This window comes from Dipodomys merriami, unplaced genomic scaffold (assembly GCF_024711535.1).
Source record: "Dipodomys merriami isolate MVZ:Mamm:240054 unplaced genomic scaffold, mDipMer1.0.p SCAF_1427, whole genome shotgun sequence".
NCBI classification, from domain to species: Eukaryota; Metazoa; Chordata; class Mammalia; order Rodentia; family Heteromyidae; genus Dipodomys; species Dipodomys merriami.
In genome coordinates, this window is record NW_027202746.1 from 6,147 (window position 1) to 18,238 (window position 12,092).

The 12,092-nt window shown below is 36.2% G+C and overlaps 1 non-coding gene across 1 annotated transcript; it reads left to right on the forward strand.

Annotated features, from left to right (window-relative positions):
• The first annotated feature begins 2,404 nt into the window (after positions 1-2,404).
• LOC138826456 (U6 spliceosomal RNA) lies at positions 2,405-2,508 on the forward strand. The gene has a single exon (XR_011371724.1). It is a non-coding gene; the product is annotated as a U6 spliceosomal RNA (small nuclear RNA).
• Positions 2,509-12,092: the final 9,584 nt, after the last annotated feature.

Below are 12,092 nucleotides of genomic sequence, written 5' to 3' on the forward strand. Positions count from 1 at the left end.
ACCCTTGGAAAGTATTGCCATTTTCACGATGTTGATCTTTCCAATCCAGGAACATGGGAGGTTTTACCACTTTGTAAGTTCTGTTTTGATTTTCCTTTTCAGGTTTTTAAAGTTTTCATTATAGAGGTCCTTCCCTTCTTTGGTTAAATTAATTCCTAGGTATTTTTTTGGGGGTGCTGTTATGAATGGAGTTGCTTTCCTGATTTCAACCACGCTTTTCTCATTATTGACATACAGAAAAGCCATTGATTTTTGACGGTTATTTTTATACCCTGCTCCTTTGCCAAATTTTAAATCAGCTTGAGTAATTTTGGTGATTTGCTTTTCTTTTATAGCTAGAAATGTTGAGCATTTCTTCATGTGTCTATTGGCCATCTTCTTTCCTCTTCAGAGAAGTTTCTCTTTAAGTCTTTAGCCCACTTATTTATTGCGCACTTGTTTCTTTGAGGATTTGTTGTTGGAGGATTTATTTTTGTGAGTTCCAAGCACATTTTAGATATGAGATCCTTGTCTGTTGTATTGCTAATCTTCTCCTAATCGGTGGGCTTTCTATGGATTTTGCTAGTTATGTCCTTTGCCATGCACATGCTCTGCAGTTTCATGAAATCCCATTTGTGCAACCTTTCTATGATTTGTTGTGTTTCTTGGTCTCTATTAAGGAAATTTTGACCTGTGCCAAGGAGACCTAGTGTTTCTCCTATTCTTTCCAGTACTGTTTTCAGGGTGTCTGCTTTGACTCTGAGGTTGACAATTACTTTTGTAAACCGGAACTTGTTTGTTTTTTCCATCTTTTGTGTTCATAGGAGTGTCTGTGTTATGTGTAAACAAGCTGTTCTACAAGGTATCTTTCAGGGTGATAGAGTAGTTATTATATGGCTATATGTATTTTATAATGACATAGAGCTTTCTCGTGACTTACCTACATAAATCTTTTAATGTTATTTAAGGGCCAAGAAGAATGCCAAACTTACATTTTTGTGCCTATCTCCATCCTATTTCTCCCTATTGTCTAGTGGTTTATATAACACTCAGCATAACTGAAACTGGCACATGGAACAGAGATGGTCTTGATGGATCTTGACTGTGAGATGGCGCCAAATACAGGAAATATCAGAATCAATGAGATCGAAGCAGTTGTCCAAGGTGCCTAGTTGTATTAACGTCCTTGGCTTCCAATGGTCTCACCTGCCTCTGTCAGAAGCCTGTTAATGGTCTGTCACCATCAAAGCTCATACTGAAGTTTAACTATTCAATGTAGCAGTGTCAGGAAGTAGAACCTTTAAAAGATGTTTCAGTCATAAATGGATAAATATTATCTCATCAACTCTCAAGGGACTAACATTATCACTGTTATGAGTTGTTAAAAGCAACCTATGCCCCTTACTCCCTGTCATTCTAGCACATACCATGATGCTGAGATCCTCTGTGATATGATGCACCTACAGGGCCTTGTCCCATGTGCTGCCATGCTATATAGACTATCCAGCTACTACTATTAGGCTTGAAATAGACCTTATATTCCTCATGAAGTATACAGCTTAACTGATTTTAAACAATGACAAAATGGACTGAGATTTTATTCTTTTTGTCTTTTTCATGGAAGTGAGGATTAAACTGAGGGCCTTAAACTTACTAGGCACATAAATTGCCACTTGTGCCTACATGCACCCAACTCTTTTTCTTTCTTTTTCAGTTTGCTTTTAATATAGGATCTTGTGCTAACTTCACGCAAGTCATCCTCAGTACCCCATACTCCTATACCTCTACCTCTTGATATCTGGGATTACATGACTTTGACACCACAGTTTGCCCATTAGACCATACTACTCTTTAAGGGAAAGAGATACAGATTCCTGAGACGTTTATGTGGGTTTGTGTGTCTGCTTGTGTGCTTGTGTGTGTGTGTGTGTGTGTGTGTGTGTATCCACGTGAACTGTTCTTGATGATTTACTTAGTACTGAGGGTGAATTTTCCTTAAGAATCTGTATTCTTAATTCATTCCACTGAAAAAGAAATACTTCTCTGTGTACTAATGGCTCATAACTATAATTCTAGCTCTTCAGAATGCTGAGATTTTGGGATAACATTATTAATATTATCCCAGGTGTTATCCCAATGTTATCCCAATGTTATGCCAGGTGAGCCAGGAAAAGTCCATGACACTCTTATCTCCATTTCCTCACCAGAAAAGTCAGAAATGGGGCTGTGGTTTAAGTAATAGAGTAATATTCTTGAGGAAAAAAATAGGAATAGCACCTAGGCTCTTATCAATGCTCAGGACCCATACATAATATCCAGATAGCACTTGTGCTATTACAATGAGCTCTTGTGCTATTGCAAGTCACAATTAAGTCTGATGGATTGTCTCTACAGGCCAGTTGCAGTAAAAAAAAATTTTTTTGTAGTGCTCGCTTTGGCAGCACATATACTAAAATTGGAACAATACAGATATTAGCATGGTCCCTGCACAAGGATGACATGCAAATATGTGAAGCGTTCCATATTTTTTTTTTAAATCTTGTATTACTTCATGAGGTATGTTCTTTCTGGACCATCTTTATGCCTAATTTTTCTCTCTGGAATGATATTGAAATAGAGAAAATATTCAGTGAGGAATTTGGTTTCTGGATCCCTCCCTCATTCATTATTGACATGTTCTCTCTTTTTAATTTTTGGCAGTCCTGGAGCATGAACTCAGGGCCTGCACACTGTCACTGAGCTTCTTTTTTGCACAAGTCTTGCACCCTTTGACCTGAGCCACAGGGCAACTTCTGGCTTTTTCTTTTTATGTGGTACTGAGTAATTGAACCCAGGGCTACATGCATGCTAGGCAAGCACTGTACCACTAAACCACATTCCAAGCCCCATGTTCTCCTTTTAACATATGTCTAACATATTTAGCTCTGTCCCACCTCTGAAGCCACGGCTACTGCTCTTGAATGTATCCTCAATTTAACTCCTAATTGTGTTTCATTTTCTATAACTGCCGAAATATTTTCCACTCCACCCAAGGAACTATCTTTCATTTTGTTAAATTTCACACTTCATTGGTTAATGTCAAACAATAACTCAACATTACCAGTGTCTGAAATTGAGGACACTTAGAATAATAAATAGCTTTTTCCAATGTTTTTCTTTTTTTTTCAACTCTGGAGATTCAACTCTGGTCTCTGCGCAATCCTTTGCCGCGGACGGGGTTCTGTCGGGACGACGGAGGACACCTAGGGGAGGAACTGGAATAGGTGGGGAGATGGCAAACAGACAACTCACACACAAGAGGAGTGGATGCTGAGTGCGATTTAATGCAGAGAATAACAGACTTTTATAGCAAAAATCTCCATAAGAAAGGGCAAAAGGTTACATAATCTTGCTGCAGGGCTTCATTCTTGGGCGGTCACCAGCTGCTCGCCTGAAAGGGCAAAAGGTTACACAACCTTGCTGCAGGGCTTCATTCTTGGGTGGTCACCAGCTGGTTGCCTGACAGGCACTTGTTTCCGGCTTATCTTTAAGAAATATAATGGGTTTTGATGTTTGTCACCAACTAAACATTACCTTATTTCTATAGAGGCCTTAACTGTCCCATAAGATCTTTTCTGTTCTTTCTTTAATAGTAAACACCAAGGAGACTTAGATTTAGCAAGTATCTTAGTAAATGAAAGAGAGTAATAAGAAGTTCTTTCTCCTAAGTAGTTATCTCAGCAATTGCCATACATTCTTTCTGTTCTAGCCTCGCCTACAGCTTTTTGTAAATCTCTTACAAACAATTCCTTCTGCTGAAGTGACATTGTGAAACACCCAATACTTTTATATTTGCTTATGACTTGTCTACTAGCCTCCATAAGAGGGGTTTCAGGGTAGCACTTAACTCTGGTGAGTTAGTCATATTTTTAAGACACTCATCAGATATTGCAGTCGTCAGCACTCTTAAGAAAGAGCTTTGAATAGGGGAACGTTGACAATGAGTAAGTACAATGAACAGCAGAAACAGTAAAAGATTAATAGGCACTCCTATACAGTGAGGAAAAGAAAGGCAGAAACACATCTTTCCCAGGGGCTTGCCAGCCTTTTTCCAGGAGTAGGCCTCTTAGAAGCCCTATTCTCTGAGGTAGACTTCGGTGAAGTCCCAAAACTCAGAGATAGGTCTCTGAAGCCCCTGTCTTAGGTCTGATAGATGGTTTCCCATGCTAAGCAGACTCCACTGGAGTCGGCGTGGCAATCCTTCAGCTCTTCAGCTAAAAGTGAGTGCTCTACCAGTTGAGCTACAGTACCACTTCCATCTTTCTGAGTGGTTAATTGGAGATAAACCTTTCATTCCCAGGCTGCCTTTGAACTGGGAGCCTCAGATCTCATCCTCCAGATAGCTAGGATTACAGGAATGAGCCACCAGTGCACAGATAATAAATAGCTTTTTTTGGGGTGGGAGGGGGTCCGGTCATGGGCCTAAATTCTGGGCCTGGGCGCTGTCCCTCATCTCTTCAGCTCAAGGCTAGCACTGTACCACTTGAGCCACAATGCCACTTCCGGCTTTTTTTCTGCTTATGTGGTGCTGAGGAATCGAACCCAGGGCCTCATGCATGCAAGGCCAGCGCTCTACCACTGAGCCACCTTCCCAGCCCCAATAAATAGCTTTTTATGTGTATCAGGTGATACACAACAACTCAGACCCTTAGGAAGTCTTTTATCTTCCAGTCTGGCAGGATGTAAATCCACTATATGCTCCAGTAAATAACAAAATTAAACAGATTCTACAAATGTAATTAGTTCCCACAAGAGTTGGTATGAGTTACTTCCAAGGTGTGAGTGCAAATTAAGGCCTTTCTAGAAGTCAGTGATGCAAACAGAATGAAGCAAACATTAAGGAGAATATGTTTATCAAGAAAGTATGGAGGTGCCTAGGAGCTGACAACAGTGGCTGTATGATAGGAGACCAGAAAGCAGAAACCACAGTCTCACCGCCACAGAACCTAAACCCTACTAGGCATCCTGTAAGCTTGTAAGAGATCCCCACATTCTGTGAGAGACTATAGGGTAGTGGCCCCTGTTAGAAACTGAGCAGCTACTATAGACAAACCACACCCAAGTTACCAGCCCATCTTATAGCCTACAATAGTTTGTATTCAGTGGCCAAACAAATAAATTTGTGAAATTTGCCACATAACATGACAAAATAAATGCATATCTCAGAATGCTGGTGCCTTACACCTGTAATCCCAGCTACATAGGAGGCTGAAATCTGAGGATCCAGATTCAAAGGCATCCCAAGCAGCAATGTCTGTGATATTCATTTTGCCAATAAATATCTAAAACCTGGAAATGGTAATATGGCTTAAGTTGCTGTTCACTATTGAGCCATGGTTCTCCTTTTAGCTCTCTTTCAATTATTTTCATAAATTTTAATTTTCTTTACAACGAATGACATATTTTTTGTTAGATAGTTCTTAGTGTGCTTTTATTGGATTGCTTTGGTATGAACAACTCGGGATTGAACTCATACCTCATTTATGGGAAGAAAGAAATCTACCACCTAAGTCACAATTCAGTTATGGCAGTTTTTTGTTTGTTTGTTTGTTTTTCTTGGTCTTGGGGATTGACTTCTGGGCCTGGGTGCTATCCCTAAGATCTTCAGCTCAAGGCTAATGCTCTACCACTTTAGCTACAGTGCCACTTCCAGTTTTCTGTGTGGTTCCTTGGAGATAAGAGTCTCATCGACTTTTTCTTCCTTGGCTAGCTTTGAATCGTGATCCTCAGATCTCAGCCTCCTGATTAGTTAGGATTTTATGTGTGAGCCACCACCACCCGGCTATGGTAGTTTTTTTTGTTTTTCTTTTTGTTTTTTAGGAATTTGAATTTCTTATTTTTGTCCTAATTTAATTTAATACTTTATTTTTTTAATCCCAGGGAATTGAGTATAAGACCCTTTATATGTATGTATGTGCATGCTTCTGTGTACATATGTGCCAATACTGAGGCTTGAATTGCCATAACTTTTTCCAAGCAAGGCTGATACTATACCACTTGAATCACACCTTCAGTATTTTTATTGCTGCTTAGTTGAAGGTAAGAATCTCTGATTTGCTACTTTGAAGGCTTAGTTTTTGGATGACAGTTAAGAGCCAAACTGTGAGGTCTCCTTACCATTTCCCTCTAATATCTACTTAGGAAAAGCTGGAAGTGTCACTGTGGCTCAAGAGGTAGAGCACTAGCCTTAATGAAAAGTAACTCATATACAGTGCCTAGGCCTGACTTAAACCATGGGTCCTGCAGATTAAACAAATAAACTCTGAATTGTCTGACTAGTCAAGTTTTAAAACATGATCTTATAGATCTCAGCCTCTGAAATTGCTAGATTTACAGGTTTGAGCCTTTAGTAATGGTGATAGTTTTCTATTATTATTTACAGATGCTTTAAAAAACACATCATGTAGCTAACAGTGGCTCATGGTTATAGTCCTTGATATTATGGATACTGAGAACCTTGATGTGATGTTGGGCCTAATGATAGAATGTCTATGAGTCTTATCTCTAATTAACAACCAAAAGGTTGGATGTAGAACTGTGGCACAAGTTTTAAAGTCATAACCTTGAGCAGAAAAATTTTAGGGACATTGTTCAGGCAATGCATGCAAATCCCAAGATCAGCACAAAAATTAAAATAAATAGAACATAAAATAATCCTAGGTATGGCTAGTGACAGTTTGCCTAGTTTTCCTAAAATTCTTAGTTTGATAGTCACCACAAAGATAACTGGACAAACCAACAAAATATGTATCCATAGCCAGATGAAACTTTTGCTTAGAAATCTGCACTAATTATATTTTAAAAAACATTTCTTACACTCTTTAATTTAGAAAATTAGCCCCAAAATAATGCCAGTTGAAGAGAAATTGTATGTGATGACTACTTCAGAAACAATACATTTTTTAGTTTTTTAAAAGGAGATGTCACGGATGTCACGTATTTATCAACATATAAATATATATATATATATATATATATATATATATATATATATATGATTAGTAAATAAATTTCAACTAAATATAAACTTCATTGTCCTCTAAATTGAAGTGTTGACCTATATTTTATATCAGAATGAGCATTTACTCGTCTCATTTTTAAAAGTCAATTTAAATTTTCTATTCAAATTTTATACAAAAAAAATGTGTTTGTTGTTCTAGGAAAGTTCTCCAAAAGTTAATGTAGAGCAGTATGTAGGGACATTTTGAGATTAACTAGGAATTCTGAGCCATGAAAAACTAAAGTTTTAAAAGTTGAAATAAATACATGTCTGAGAGTTAGAAACAAAACTTGGGTTTCTAGGGATAGACTTTCAAACCCTTTCAATACATTTGGCTTGGTAGATGGTGCTACAGTTGGTAATTTTGCTTCACTCAAAAATTCTTGGTGAGGTTTTTGTGTGTAAGAAGAAAATCCCTTTGTTTCGTATTTATGAACTTCATGTTAAAACTTTAGCAATGGACCTTCTGTGGCCCCTTTTTAACTGGAAGTATTTCAAGATTTTTAAGACCTCAAAATCCTTTTGTACTCTCAGCCAAGCTGTTTTGAACTATTTACTTTCAAATTTATTAACATAATCCATTTATCATTGTAGGGAGGAGAATCCTATGCTAAATAAAGTCTACTTGCTAGAGTTGTTTGTAAGTAATGAAGCATTGAGTATTTTGGGGTTAGCCTGTGTAGAGTAGACTGGATTGAGATGACATTTCCATGATTTATAGGTAAAATCACCCTCTTCCACTAGAGGTGCAGGATCAAATGAGTGATGGGTATTGGTTTAAGGTTTCTTTTATTTTACTATGTATGAATCTTCCATCATATATATATATATATATATATATATATATATATGGCTTGAATCTTCCTGATATGTTGTTTTATAAACATTTGGTTTTACATGATGTGAATTATAGTTTTTTTAAATTAAATAAGCAGGACATTTGGCCTTAATCATGTAATAATTTGATTAATTTTAAGAGGAAAAAATATCATCAGAATTAAATTAAGTTATCATCATTCAAAAATAAATATTGAAAGGATATAAAGGAGAAGAATTTATGGGGTGCTTAATATATTCTGCCTTTCTTCTTTATAAGGTTTGTTGTGACCTGATGGTAATAGATTTGCAATGGGTAAAAGTGTTGTTGGTCACTTAGAGTTGTTACTTCAGCAAATGTATGAGAATGTCTGATGATGTTGAACCCTAGGTTTCTGAGAGGAAAAACACAGATATAAGTCCTCTAAGATGCTGACTAAAATGAATGAAATTCACACTCCATTAATAGGAGGGGAGGGCACCATTTTGTTTGCTGTCTTCAACAGCCAAATGCATTTTTCTCTGTAGATGATTATCAGCAAAGAGGAGATTGTAGACAGACTCAATTCGTGGATCCTATTCAATGAAGAGAATAAGGAGATGTCTGGATGGCTGGTGCAGACGAACAACAATTCTACATACAACAGACAGCATTATTGAAGAAAGGCTTAAGAAGTTTCAGATGGTGAGCCAGCAGTGTCCAGGCAGGTGTAGTTTGAACACCCTTCTCACTGCTGAGAATCTCATGTTACAGGCAAGTTTCCTATAAGGGTTGAAGGGAACAGTTGCTTCTTCTGCATTGGCAAGTCTGATAGGAGAAAGGGCTTGTGTCTCCTGAAGTATCTTGGTGTCCTCAGGCCCCTGAAGGAGTCTAGTTATTGCAAAAGAACAGAGGTCATTTATGATTAAATTGATGATTTCAGGTAGTCACTCGGCCTCAGATGTAATGTAGGTCAGTAACATATGTAACAAGAATTCATGTAGTTAAATGAAACTGAGTTATATCCACTTGTTAATTAGAAGTAAAATTAGAAGTAGATTAGAGGATATCCATGAGAGAAATCAGTGGGGGTGTTGTATCAAGAAAGTAAGAACAAACCATATTTTGAATTTGTTTAGTGAGCACTTCTTGACTTTCCAACCTTTCCCTGTGAAATTGCATTAACTCTCACATATGATAAGAATTTATCAATGACAAAACTCTATAAGACGCATCCCATGTTTGTGGCTAAGAAATAAATGCTTTGGGGGCCAGGCACTAACGGCTCAATCCTATAATCTTAACTATTCAGAAGTCTGCAAACTGAAGATTGAAGTTCAAATCCAGTCCAGACAAAAATCTCCCTTTAGTTCTCCAAAACCATGGAAATGTAGCTTTACCTCAAGTTATAGAGTACCTGCCTTAACAGAAAAAGCTAAAACACAGTGTCTAGGCCTTGAGTTCATATTCTCATAGTGGAACAAATAAAAAGTAGAAAAGAAAGATGGAATAATAATGGAGCTTCCTATTTTCATAACTTACCAGGAGCATATGGAATTGCTCTTGTGAAAAGAAGGCCCAGTTGAAGCAAATGAGTAAACAGTTAAAAAGGGCCAGCAGCAAGACAAGAGACTTCAAGAGGGATGACAAGCTTAGCAACAAAATCAAGAGCATTCATCTTCAAGAAAACACACCTCTGTAATCCCATATACACCTTTGATTATTCTCATCACTATGACCATCCTCTAACGTTGGCTACACTTATCCACTAGAGTCACCGAACACAGCGTATCCTTTGTGACATTTCATGGATAAAGTTGATTGTCCTCATTGTCATCAGTCTTTCAGAAACTTTAGTGAAGATCATGTTCTTCCATTTTGCTTGTATATGATAGCATCCTGTTCTATTTTTCAGCAAAGAAACTGTGGCTAGCAGGCTTGAGAATGGTTACATTCAGAGGTTCTTCAGTTTCACATTTTTCTTTCCTTTCTTGGTAGGTGAGTTTGAATAAGAAAAAAATTATGCAGTATGTTTTATTTAAATGAAAAGATTTATTTGAAAATACTACAAGTTATCATTCTTTAAATATATTTTAATTCAAATATAATAGGGCTAGTTTTAATGCTGCATGCCTTTAAACCTAACTGTTTAGAAGGCTGAAATCTGAGGATCGTAGTTTCACGACAGACAAGGTAAAATGGACCATGATACTCTTATCTACAACTAAAAATCAAAAAGCTAAACAAGGAGCTGTGGCTCAAATGGAAGAATGTCAACCTTGAGCAAAAAGGAAAACCAAAAGAAACTAGGCCCTGAATTTAATTCCTAGTACTAGCACATATATGTTTGTGTGTGTGTATATTATATATATATGCATATATATATATGCACATATATTCTATATGCATGCATATATAGGCATATATGTGTGTCAATATATATAAATTGTATATGCATATGTATGTATATATAATTTTTAATAAATTATTAGCAAGTGTCAACTATATTCAAGCAAACATTTAGTGTTGCTCTTAAAAACAAATTCATATGCAATTATGAACCCCTGTGATTTATAGGAGCCAACATAAAAAGAAACGTAAACCAACAGATTAGGATATTAATAGAATGATTTTTGTTATAGAATAGCCTGTATGCACAAGATTGGGCAAATGATATTTAGTCATTTTCCAAAACATTGAAAGCAAAAGCATAATAGTACAAGAAATCACATTTAGACATGGACTATGCCTCTCAGTGGACAGGTAGATCAGGAAAATATGATAGCAATATGCATATAGATATACATGTATGCGTATACATTCATATATATATGCATATATATACATACATACGTACACACGTACATGCACAACAGAATTTTATTTATCCATTCAAAAGAATGATAATGAATCATTTGCAAAGAAAGGAAATAAATTGGGGAAAATCATGCTAAATGAAGTAAGGGAAGAAAGCCAAACCCAGATAGACAAATGAGATATGTTTTCTGTTATATAGGAAGTTAAGCGTAATATAGATCAATACAATATGCACACTTTGTGGTGGAATGCAACTATACACCTAGGTATGAACTGAAATATGGTTAGTTCAGAGAATAATTCAAATAATGTAATTCCTTAGAATAGCTAACTCACATTCCAATAAAATAAACACTATGAATCAAGTACTCAGAGGTACGGATGGAGTCAAGGTGGGAAGAAATAGATAAATGAAGCAATAAAGTGGAGTGAAATGCAGTGCTCTAACTTAATGCATATCCTACCAAATGAAGAAACTTGAGGAAAAGGTGGGAGTGAGAGTGCTGGGGAAAATTATGAAAGAGGTGAGATTGTACTCATGTACTCATAATGAATGTCAACTCCTGTGTACAAGTTGAAATCAAAATGAAATTAAAAAATAAAATACTCAGTATGCTCATGAAAGTATTTCAGTGATGATGATTCTCTGAATAACTAACAAACAATAAAGAATTCAAGCAAATGAGTAGCAGAAAGGGAAATGATGTTCCGCTGGAGAAGAAGTTTAAGAAAAGAGGGGGCAGATTAATGAAAAGAGGAAGGGATGGCAAATATAATCATTATATTAATGATATCAATGTAAAAATGGAACCATGTAACTTGGAAGATGGGTAGTTTGGGGAAAGATGGGTAGATTCATGGAACACTAATCAAGATGCATTGTACTTATAAACAAACTCATTGAATTGAAACCACTTTGCACAATGATAAATACAAATGAGTAAAAAAGACAAAAAATAAATTTGTGCTTCATTTTTTGTAGCACAAGTAGTAAATCGTAAGTTATAATTTGGATAAAAATTAAAGTTAAATTAGCTACATGACAAAATAAGAAACGAAATGTCTTGTGGGTAGCATTGTCTTTGGAAATATCCGTGCCTCATAATATACTTTTCAAAATATCAATATTCTGATTATTTTGATTTTTTTGAAAATAAAGTGATCTGTGAACTTTCAGACACTATTATCATAATGCCTAATGATACATAATTTAGCTAGAGTTGATAAGATAATCATTGTTACTTATCTTATATTGTAAAATATAAGGAACTTTTATGATACCACTACCATTATAACACAGATACTGAAGTTTCCTTCTTTAAATTGCTCCACAGGATATGGTTACATATAACCTGATACAAGTCCCCAAATCACAAATATAAGTAAAATTACTTAGAAGGAAATGGTAGGAGGACAATTATTATCTAACACAATCAATGTCAGCCATGGACTTCCTGAAAG